The sequence below is a fragment of the Argiope bruennichi genome, chromosome X2 (assembly GCF_947563725.1).
Source record: "Argiope bruennichi chromosome X2, qqArgBrue1.1, whole genome shotgun sequence".
Classification (NCBI taxonomy): domain Eukaryota; kingdom Metazoa; phylum Arthropoda; class Arachnida; order Araneae; family Araneidae; genus Argiope; species Argiope bruennichi.
Window position 1 is genome coordinate 112,789,731 of NC_079163.1, and position 12,296 is coordinate 112,802,026.

Genomic DNA, 12,296 nt, shown 5'->3' on the forward strand with positions numbered 1-12,296 from the left:
TTTGAAATTGGATCTTAATGCGAGTAATTATTTAAATAACTAATCTGTTTTGAATCCAAAGTATGTGTTGCTTCATAAACCTGCAGCAAATTAAATTTTATAATATAATAGATTTTTGATAAAACAATAAATTGACAGAAAAATTAAATCTATTTGCTTTATTTCTATAGTGATGTGAATTTTACATTTTTTTTTGTCGTTGAAAAAGTTCTTAATACTATGAAGTACAACGAAGGTTCCAATGGAGATTTCGTAACAATTGAATAATTTATCTTTTATTAAATATGAACCATGTATCCATACATAGAACAAGTTATATTTTCATTCAACGGTAAACAGATAAAATAACGGATATTTTAAATCGTTTTATCTGTCACCGAATTGCCACTCGCAATATTATATTAAATTTTGTAACATTTTTTTTTCAAATAATTGTTAATTTAACTTTAGGGAAAAAATGAGCTTTCGTTTTGGCTTATCACTATTTGATTTTTCTGAGAAGCAACGAGATTTAAAAATCGTTAGGTTTGAATCGTATTCTTCTTTTAAATAAAACAAATGATGCATGTGATAGCAGAATTTTGTATAGTATAACTTTATTGATTAATAATTTGTGGATTAGCATTTTCACTTAAAATATTATGTTTTGCTCGCATTGGCGTTTCATTAAATACTATTTTTACTTCCTTGCATACCATATTTACATCGCGTATCTAACAGCAGCTGATCTGATGTGATAACTACAATCTTCTTTAAATACTGGATGGTTATAATTAAAACGACCCTATTGAGATCCCTCTTAAACCCGTCCTACCTATCGGATTTTGGTGAAACTTGGTATATAAATTATATGAACCACGGATGAAAGATTTCTGCAATAAAATAAATATTTCACATTTTTATCACCAGGGGAAATTGTGACGTCTAAAGAAAGACAAAAAAAATCTGTCGTAATCTTTACAATTTATTCAATTACAGAATGTCCTCACAGTGTGCTCCATTGACACTTGTTATGTGTTGAAAGCGCATTATAGCTAGTTCAATGGAAACGCTCAAGAGATTTCAGCAACATGGCTGGTAATGTTGGCTTTCAACTCAGGTCAAGTCCTAATTCCTCCTCCATAAAAAGGGTCTTTTTGGAATCCCCACAACCAGAAATCACAAGGATTTAAGTCGGGTGAAAGAGAAGGCCAGGCGTCCGGAAGAGCTCTGGATATTATACGATTCTCGCCAAAGTTCGCACGAAACAGTTCTTTGGCTTGGCACTCAATTACAGAGTTGCTTTATCTTGCATGAAGACGGCGGTTTGAAAACATTGCCGTTCCTGTAAAGCAGTAATGACCTGCTATCGAAGGTGTTCATTGTAGACAGAGCACGTTTAGGGCCTTGAGAAATGATAGTTTCAAAGAAAAGTGGTCCGAGGATAAAATCAGCAGTAAATCCACACCATACAATCACGTAATCAGAATGTAGTGGTTGTTGGTGTAGGACATTAGGAGGTGAAGCACCCCGTATACGGAAAATTAGATTATTCACAGCTTCATCTAAAAAATAAAAAATGTTCCATATGGTCCTCATCTGACCATAGGATTTGCCAAGGCCACAGGTCATCAACTTCTATTTTCGCCAAAAATTAGCAAGCAAATTCATTGTGTATTTGTGGTCTTGAGGTTGCAGCATTTGAATCACGTGGATCTTATAGAGACACCATTTTAAAATTGATCACAAAATTTTTCGTTCGGTCGACCACGGAATCACCAATTTATGTCACACCGATCGAGCACTTGCTGAAGAATAGCTGGAACTGGAGGCTCTTTCAACCACTGAAGCGACTTTGGGGACAGTTTCATTCCCAACCGGTTTAAACCCTCTTCCTTGCAGCACCCCCAAGTCTCCAGTCTCTTCAAATTTTATAATCGTCTTCACATGGACTCTTTTCACAATCCCTTTAAACGACGATATTCATGCAGCTAAAGCATTGCATGAATTTTACCAGTAAAGCTGGATCTTTCTTCTATAAGGGCGTGATTAACGATGACACGCAGAATGAATTTCGGGTTCTGACTGCAAGTCTCTTTATTGGTTTAACTAATTTCTATAAGGAATTTTTTTTAAAGAGCCATCTGGGGATCGAAACTTGAACTATTTTTTATTGTAGAAATCTTTTCCCCATGCTCAATATAACGTATATACCAAGTTTCATCAAAATCCAGTCAGTAGAATGGGCTCTAGGTGTATCTGAATAGGGCCACAGGAACGGAACAAGATTTTAGTGGACGGTATATGGAGGTATGCGATCAAGAATCAAATGAAAAATAACAGTTAAACTGCAACAGTTACGGTTACAGTTAGAATTTTTAAATAGCAACACCAACTTTTTTTTATTGGAATGTGTTCTCCTAAGCAAAAATAAATAAATAGCGTTGGAACGGTATCTATAGCACGAAAATCACCAGCGCTAGGCAGACTAAGAAGAAAAGAGAAAACAACTGTGGCGTGCTTAACAGAGATGTGAAGTTCAACAAATTCCTTTCGGCATGGCAGGTACTTTGATTCTAGGCACCATCTGCAGCATGCATAATGTTGTTGTGGTTGAAGTAAGTCAAGTAGAAAATTTGTGAAACACAATAAAATGTTTTTTCTGTTTCTTTGTTATTATTTTCTCTTTTATTCTTGATCTGTCTAGCTCTGCTGATTTTCGTACAACAAGGTAGCGTTCCAACGCTGTTTATTGTATTTTGCTATGGAGAGCGCATTCCAATGAAAAAAATGTTGGTGTCGCCATTTGAAAAATTTGAAATTTTGTCATTGTAACCGTACCTTTTAGAGCTTAACTGTAAATTTCATATGATTTTTGAGTGCATACCTCAAAATAACTTGAATCAAAATTTTATTCTGTTCCTATGAATGGTATGGGAGTTACGGTCTCATATATCGTTAGTTTTTTTTTTTTTTTTTATAATCACTCTATATTCTATTATATATAATACAATACTGTTGCATTTACAATGCTGTTGTGTTTTTGAGATATCTCTTGAACATTGAAGAAGATGGGGACAAGCTTATATTGCCATCATATCTAGGTGTCCTAAGCTTTCTATCCTATAAAAATGGGTGAAATCTATACAGTGGCTTAGGCTGTGAGATTTAGTTTGATATATATTGCAAACATTTTTACAAATCTAAAAATCTTATATATATTGCTAATTACAGTAATACACCTACTAAATATATTTTTGGAAGTCAAAATTACCAAATGTAAATAGAATTTTTAAAGTGGAATCTTAAATAAGTTTCTAGTAGGTATATTGCGTACTGTTATTTTAAGAAATTTTTAACTAAACGGAAAATAATTCACCAATTAAAAAGCACAAAAAACAAAAGCAAATTAAAACTAAGAATTGTATTACGTTTAGTCTATTATATAAAGTAAATAACACAAATTATCTGAACAATATTGCTTCATTGTAGAAAAACCACTAACTAATGCTAAATCATATGTAAAGAGATAAAACAACAGAATTAGAAGAGAAATTGGAAATTTAGGAATTCATTCAATGTTTCAAAAACATTTTAAATAATCGGGAGTGATCTCTCCGAAGCTTTCTCGCATACTCTCCAATAAAGATGTTATTCTCTTCACTCTGGACCTTGGCTAAGGCCGTGAATGCCTTGCATAGCATTAACGAACAATAGTTACGAAATATAGATTTTTGGGTAGAATCTAGCATTTTTACTGAATCTATCATGTGAATATGTATATGTAGGATGCCGTTTTTCCGACCATTGAAAAAAAAATGACATGAACTACAGCTGTAATCACATACCGAATTTCATTGATTCAAGTCATTGCATTTATGAATTATTACGTTTAAATGCATGCGAAAGTACAGATGACAGACTGTTACTTCTTTGACAGATTCAATTCAAAATTTGATAAGAACACACTTTAGATGCCAAGTCTGCATACCAAATTTTATTTGTCTAGAGCTCTTTACGTTTTGTAATTTTCGAGTTCATTTCTGCTCGAGTAACGAGCCAGACAGATTTTCTCTGAATGGATTTCGTTTAAAGTTTATCAAAAATAAACAAATTTCTTACATCTAGCTGAAAAGTGTTTTTGAGTTCATAGACAAACAGATATGACAAAAGCGGATTTTTTTTTTAACTCGGGGAGAGATAAAAAGTAAAGATTCGTCAAAATCTCGCACTCGAATTTTTTATCGATTATAATATTTTCTCTATACTTCGTGTATGGGAATGTAATAAATTAAAAGTTTTTTCATTAATAATATAAAAACCAGTATGTTACTATATCTCCAAAATGGATTTCGAATTCTTCAAAGACATTTTTTTAAAATTCTCAGTCGATATAATTGTCATTACGATCTGCCAAACCAAAAAAGTGGAAATGCCGAGTTAAACAGCAAAAGAGATTATAATAGTCGGTACTGCACAGAAACCCTTCATACCTAATTAAATCTAATGGTTAAATTCAATATAATTAAATAAGAATGGATTCTTTATCAGGGATAAAAATGTTTATGAGTTATTAATCGATTATATATTATTTATTGTCTTTTTGATAAAAACAATACGAGTTTTAAATTTATGATGTTTAGCAACGTTCGGTGGCAACGTCATCAAAATGGTTTGACAGCCCCTTTCATTCCAAAATGCAGTTTGACGCAATTGAGGCGGATAAGATTTTGGAATTAAAAAAATCATGTTGATAATCATATCCAATACATCTTTGGATTTGATTGCAGCACTTTTAAATATTCATATGGAAAACAAAATACCTGTGAAGACTTATTTTAAATCTTGCTCTTCAGGATTCACTCTGCTATAAAATTGATTTCTCTTTCTTCAATCTAGAGACTTTTGAAGCAAGAGTCAAGTCATTGAGTTATCCTTTCTATAGCGATCGAATTATAATCAAATGAGGACATCCAAACACATTAATCTAAGAAAAGCTGTGAATGCGTGAATTTCCTTTTTCACTGCCTTTGCCATTGGTCGTTAAATTCCACGAAGTTTTCATCCACTTCTTCTTACTTTAGAAAACGAACCAGTCCGTTTATAACAAGACAGTTCTATTAGTTGCTGACAGATAAAATGCAGCAGCAAAATGATTAATGTTGGTGGTCAAGCACAATGAATTCTTCGTATAAAGGCTGCAATATTTCTGCAAAAAGGAACATCAATTCTTATTCTGCTTTGGCAAGCTTCCAGAAAGTAATAAAAACTTGAGGGATTGCGGCGTCCTTGACCTTGTACTTGAAAAAGGGCCATTTAGAGGGCCTTTAAAGGGCCATTTTTTTCTAGTCATATTATGTTAAAATATTTTTTGGCTTGAAATTAGAATAAGAAAAGGGATTCAGTTAGCTTATTGGATAAATTTAATTTGGTTAATTAATAATTAAGTAACAAACCAAGACACATCATTTTGTTTGAGATAAAGAACTGAAGCATCTAAGTTTCTGCCTTTCTAAAGAAATATGTCAGAACTTATGCCAACCTACATAATTTGATACAAGGATTGATAAATTTGGTGGGAAGCATACTTCCCACGGTCCTAGAAAAGGTTAAAAAAGGTTCAAGAAACTTGATTGAGAAAGCTCTCACTTTTCTTTCTCACACTCTCATCCTGGAGACCACTTGCCACTGGAAAAGCAGGCACTTGGCTAGTTTTACAGAAGATGAAACAAAGTATTTTATAAAAATCTAAAAATAATTCTATAAATATTCGAGGAAATATAAGTATTTTTAGCAAATAAAATTTAGCTGCACTTGAAATATGGAATGTTTTTCTGTTCAAAACTTCAAAGCCAGAAATATAGGGCAACTTTTGTAAAAATTCCAGTTTAATATTTTTAAAATTCAGAAAGATACTAGTATTGCTGTGAGACGAATTCTGATTTTTGCCTGAGTGAGACTAAATGACGATGAGCTTTCCAGAAATAGAAATTCTTTAAACTTGCATCTTTCAAGAGATACTGAATTCTAAAAATGGTTAGAAATATACTAAACATCTCTTGATATTAATAAATGAAGAATATAAAATAAAAAATTGGATTAATAAATAGATATAATAAATTGTAAAAAGTTTATTATGTTATTATTATTTGTATAAGAATTAGACTTCTAGCATTATGTAACATGAGTTACAAAATGATCATAAACAACCGGATATCTTTATGGCTTGTTTATTTTGAAGTATCGATTACTAATATGAAGTGGGCCACCTTGTTGTTGCAAAGATTGTTATTACTCTTTGAAGAAGGCTATCCAATAATTTGTGGGGTGTTTCTGCTGGAGTTATATGATATTTTTGTTTTAAGAAAGTTGATAAGTTCTGTCACTGATGTGACTCATTTAGATCTAATTCAAATTTGATGTTCCAATTCGTCCCAAAGTTGTTTCTTGGGATTGTTGTTGTTGTTTATAATGGCACTTGCCATGCACAAGCTCGCTGACGAAGTCAGCGATTTTAAGCCAAGGGAGCGTCTCTTGTTTTTAGTAGCGCCAACTAGGGCCGAGAGTACGTCTTAGCTACTCGCACATCTCATTCGCTTGTACAACCCCTTTTTACAGGGGGGCACATTCACACATCTCACAGATAGAACGGAGGAAGAACAACCCTGTCCAAACCGGGACTCGAACCCAGAACACGGGGAAGACGCGCTACCCCTATGCCAGGACGTCGGCGTTTCTTGGGATTAAGAGAGATTACTTTTTTTTTATTCACAGCAGCGTTCTCTTAATGAAAAATATTTACATAGTAAATAGGATGTAGAAATTTCAATAAATAAAAATTTTGAATCGAAAGTGAAATATTTCTGTAAAATAAAAATAAAAAAATTATCTCGGAAATGAACAAAAGCTATAGAAAAAAGGAGACAACATTAATGATTAAAATTATTAAGTTTAAAAAGATAATGATGATTGATAAAACGAAATTTTTTTTAATGCAAACTGGAAAAAAATAGAACCGAATAAAACTAGAAAAAAATAAGGAATTTCATAATTTTTAATTTCAAAAGTAATCTATAATATTATTTTGGCTTCATTTAAACTTTTCATTATTACAAATATAAATTAACTCTCTCTAGGAATATATCTCAGCTGATTATTGATTGTTAATTCGTAATCAAAATACATAGTACAGTGTTAGTGTTATCAACAGATATCTAAATTTAAGAGCAACAAAATTTTGATACAAATTAAACATTATGTTGAAATCTGACTATCATTATGCCCAATTATAGACTCGAAAAGCACATACAGGACTCAAACTCATTTCAAAATAAAAGTTTCCTGGCAATTTTTATTTTTCTTCCTTTACCCTTGATTTTGTGTTAACCTTTAGCAAGAGCTGAAATAAGGCAAACAAACGAAATGACATCATATTGGTACGGAAATTTCTCCAATGTATGATTCAAGTTATCCTGCAGCCTTGGTAGCGGACAACGACGCTTTACTACACAATAAAAATGTGAGACTCAGATAGAAAAACAAAACTGAATCGTATAGAAAGACAGCACTGACAGAAATCAACAACATACATTCTAACCGCAAATCGTTAATTGAACACTGCAGAAGGTTATAAAATTTTCAAGAAGGAACTTGCATCTCCATTCCCAATAATCGCTATAATTCTTGTACTTACAGGAATCTCCAACTTTCTTGTCAAAAGCTTCAAGTACGGGAGTCATTAACCTAGCATCCATTAAGAAAATCTATAAATTTCTCTTTTCAGCGCTAATATAGACATGGCAGGAAAACAATCAAAGAGATTGGAAACGGCATCATAGAAGGAATCATACATGCGATATTCATGCTATAATGATTCCAAAGTTAATGTATTGGCCATTTATTTCACAGATCCACAAACTGGTGAAAAACTATGTAATAATAATGCAAATTTATGTAACAGAAAAAAATATTCAAAAATTAATTATCATGTAATGGAAATATGGTGGAATCTAACTGCTTCTAACAGACATGAAATAATTTAAAGACATCAAAAGATACCTTGCTTCTAAATATGAGTATATATTCAAAGATTAGTATGTTGTAAATGTTTTATTTATTGAAAATATGCGCGAAATTAAAGTAAAAATGTTGTGATGAAATTTTTTGTTACGAAAATAGTTCATGCTTGAATTATTTTCGATTCCGTGCTATTTAGTTTCTCTTTAAAAAATTTGACCAATATAAACATTGATACTCAGTTGTCTTGAGTATTTTATTTTATCAGCACGACATGAATTTGATCCTTTATGCGCATGAAATTATGTAGTCTAGATTTCTTATTTCTCTTTTCTGTCTCTGCCTGAAGTGTATTTTTTATTCAGCTATGAGAAAAGCATGATTACAAGGTTAGTTTTTAACTATTGTATGAGATTAATTTCTTTTATTCTTCAATGTATGTTTTATATATCGTAGAAATCTTTTAATAAAGATCATTTTACGTTCTGTTCTTGTAACTTGGCTCTTCATTCATTATTTTTTTTTATTCCAGATATTTTATTCTGTTTGCCGTTATATTTATATACACTGATACTCCAAGTATAATTATAATCATTCTGAAAATGATCTTCATACCATTACTTTGAACAATCAATGATTTTGTTCTATCCTGGAAAATACAGTTTTACAAGAGAATGAAATTTTGGTTTGAGAAATCTATCTCCAAATCATTTTATTTTAAGTAATGTTAATTTTTTTCTTTTTGATAATTGGGGACAATTGCAATTGCGGCGGTGGAATTTTAACAGTCATGACAGACTCTTCAATCAGATTGTCGAAGGTTTTTCATAAGTTTGTCTTAATCTTTGAGAATGTAATGCAGAAAAGGTCAACTTCCCAAATTCGAAGTAATGCTCCAGATTTCATATGGCAAAAAGATAAATCTGGAATAAATATTTTTAGCCTAAAAAAAAGAATGCTTTAAAAATTACAAAATTTATTTAAAATACGAATTTGCTTGGCTGAAAATTTTATGCCTGGAGTATAATACCTGGTTATATTTATTTGATTTTAGAAAAGTACGACTCATTGAAATATTAATCGGATTTATTTTCATTTTGAATTTCTGTGCATAAAGTAATAATTTGACTTTATTTATAAAAGAAATGACAAAACTGCAAAATTAAAAAAAATTTTTACAGAAAGATGTAACGTTTTGATGATTCTATATAATTTAAATTTTTAAATCGTTGCATATGCTGAATTCAAGCATCTCACTAAGTGATCTTAAGTGGCATAGTGATAAGTGACTTCTGCTTTGTAACTTAAATGATTCCTAAACTCGCGAATCAATCATCTAAAATAATTTCATATGATAAATTGAAGATATCTGAGAGTATTTTTTTCTCTGTATTCCAGTATTTACCATCTTTTGAATAAAGACGGCAACTACTGGTATCGAGAACAGATTTCTCAATTTGGGTCCAAAAAATCGTCAAAAGATCTTAAACGTTATTAAAAAACAATTCATTTCATTTTATTTCTAAAATCATATAATAATTTAAAGTTATATACGATTCTAATTACAATCGATTCTGTTACTGAAACCTCTTTTATATATGATTTTGAAAAGGAAATTTTAACGAGTGAAATATAAAATTATTTTGCAATATATTTTGAAGCAATCATGGATTTTTATTTAAATAAAATATTTCTTAGCAATTCTTTAACCCATCGGAACGAAATATTGACGTTTTGTCCATTAAGCCAGTTCCCTTTCTCCATACAAATTAATATTTATTTGATTCTAGCCAGTACTACTCCAATAACTTACAAGATGCGCATTTCAAACTAATGTACTTTTACAAGAGCAGCATTACTTTTCAAACTAACGTAACTTTGCTGCGACAAACGCTATTACAATTACTTTATTAAGAAGCTAAAACATTAGTTATTATTTCAATAAAAAGGCTTTCCAATTGTTTAAATTAAAAAACGCGCTACATTCGTTGGGAGCACGTGGAATTCAATGGCAGCGTAATGGCACCGATGGAATAAAAAAAAAAAGGACTAGAACACGGAAGAGTTTTAATCTTCTCATCAAAGGTTTTATTGTTTTATTTTCACCATCTTTCCAGCTATACAGCATTAAGTAAAGGACTGAAATCAAATTATTTTTCATGTAGTTTAATGCTCCTCTTGTAATAAAAATAAATATTATTATTTTTCTCTGAATGCACCAGTCTAGCTCTTGAAAACTAAGAATCGTTTCAAAATCCCTTCTGCAAGGCGAACAAATTTTATTGAACGCTTTATTTTTTTAAATTGTCAGCAATGAATTGCCTGCAAAATGTTCAGCGTTTTACGTTTAAAATGCATATAGCTTTAATTTCGCGTGTTAATTAAACTTTCTTTCATTTTTATTTTTCCGAATATGTTACTACCGACAAAATTAATCAAATGGGTGTTTTTAGTTTTTGACCAATTCTAATATTCTTTTTCAGGCAGAAAATTCATCAGATTATGATTAATTTTTGTTTACTGGTTGTATTTTTTTTTTTTTTTTTTTTGTTCAGAGTTATTAAAATACTTAATTTTATTCATTTGACTGACTGTAAAAAGTAGTGGAATGATACTGCAGCTTATCATTGTAACTTTTCTTATTGTATTGTTTCAGTGAATTTTTAGGTAAAAGCTGTTTTTTAAATGCATATCGAATCACTTTTTATTTATGACAACTTTTATTAAGTATGCTACATAACGATTACTCAACTATTGGAAGAAATTAACAACAATCTTAGGACGAAGAAGTGAAAATACAATTTCTTTTTAATTACTCATTGAAATTGAAATTTATATATTATAGAACCGATTTTTCAACTTACTTTTAAATCATAATACAAAAATTTTCAATATGAAATTTCATACTTGACTGTTATAAAGTAAGTTCGATAAAAAAAAATCTGATCATGATATTCAGATAAGAATTTATTAATTGTATACATTAACTGATTTATTGATTTACTAAAAACAATTTTCAGGCGCATCATTATTGACACCACTTCTCTTAAGTAAAATAAATTTTTTTAAAGAAAAATATTGAACATAATAGGAACTCTTTATCACCAAGCCATCTTTCGAGCCGGAAATAAAGCTCATGCAATTTATTATTTATATGAAAAATTAAATTTCATTGCCGCATATTCCGAAGGCATTAACTAGTATATTAACCAAATAATTGGTACATAATCTGTATTAATTACGCATAATCAGGCATTATTTACCGATTATGTGTGATTTTTTTGCCCAGAACACTCTAGGAATTTGAGGGAGGGGGGATGGGATTGGAGAGGTGAAAACCGGGTCACCAGGTCACTTTGCCATTGACGCTACTAACAGCATGAGAATACACATAACCTTAAATAACATTCAAGGGAATTGCCATTTAGAACTTAGGCCATTAAATTAGTCTGATTATAAATTGGACTAATTTCTTCTAAATTTTATTTTTAGAAATTAAATTTTTAGTATGGAATATTTAAGAGTAGGGTATATTTTTCAATCTTGGTTAGTTTAGTTAATTTTTTTATGTATTTGTGTCCCAGTTTAAAGCGACACGATGGCTATTTTAAGACGGACTTTGTAATTTTGAATTGAGGTCAGATTATACGGAGAAAATCAGAGCTGGTACAATCTTCTCCAAAATAACACGCTGTAAGAACGAGCGGATCTTTGACCCTCAACGGCAGTAAGATTCACATACGCGGTTCTTATTTGTTGAAAATGGGTTTCGAATCTTGTTACCATCGAACCCAAAATCGAGATCTTGTCACCAGGCCATGGCTGTGGAATTCATTTCGGGATAAAAATTGCAAAATTTGATCAGTCTGATATAATTTGTGATGCCTGATCATTTAAGAATAATTTGAGGAAAAATCCGATATTTTTCATATGAAACTCCTCGGACAATGTTTATAACTAGATCAAGAAATTTTATTCTTCGAATATTTCACTGTAATGAATTTTTTTAAAATAGCATATTTGAGATATAATATAGAAAAATCCTTTCGTCTCTTCTGGTGAATTTTGTAAAAACAATGTTTTTGAGATAAGTCTTCTGTTTTTATTATCATCACAGCAAAAACTCTTCCTTTCTGAAGAATTTTGAGGAAACAATGTATTTGAGATAAGTCTTCAGACTGCATAATAACATAATAAAAGCCTGTATTCCTTTATCTGAATTCTTCTCTGAAGAATTGTATAAAAAATGACGTTTTTGAGATAAGTCTTCCGAATATATTAATAAAACGCAAAAACCATTC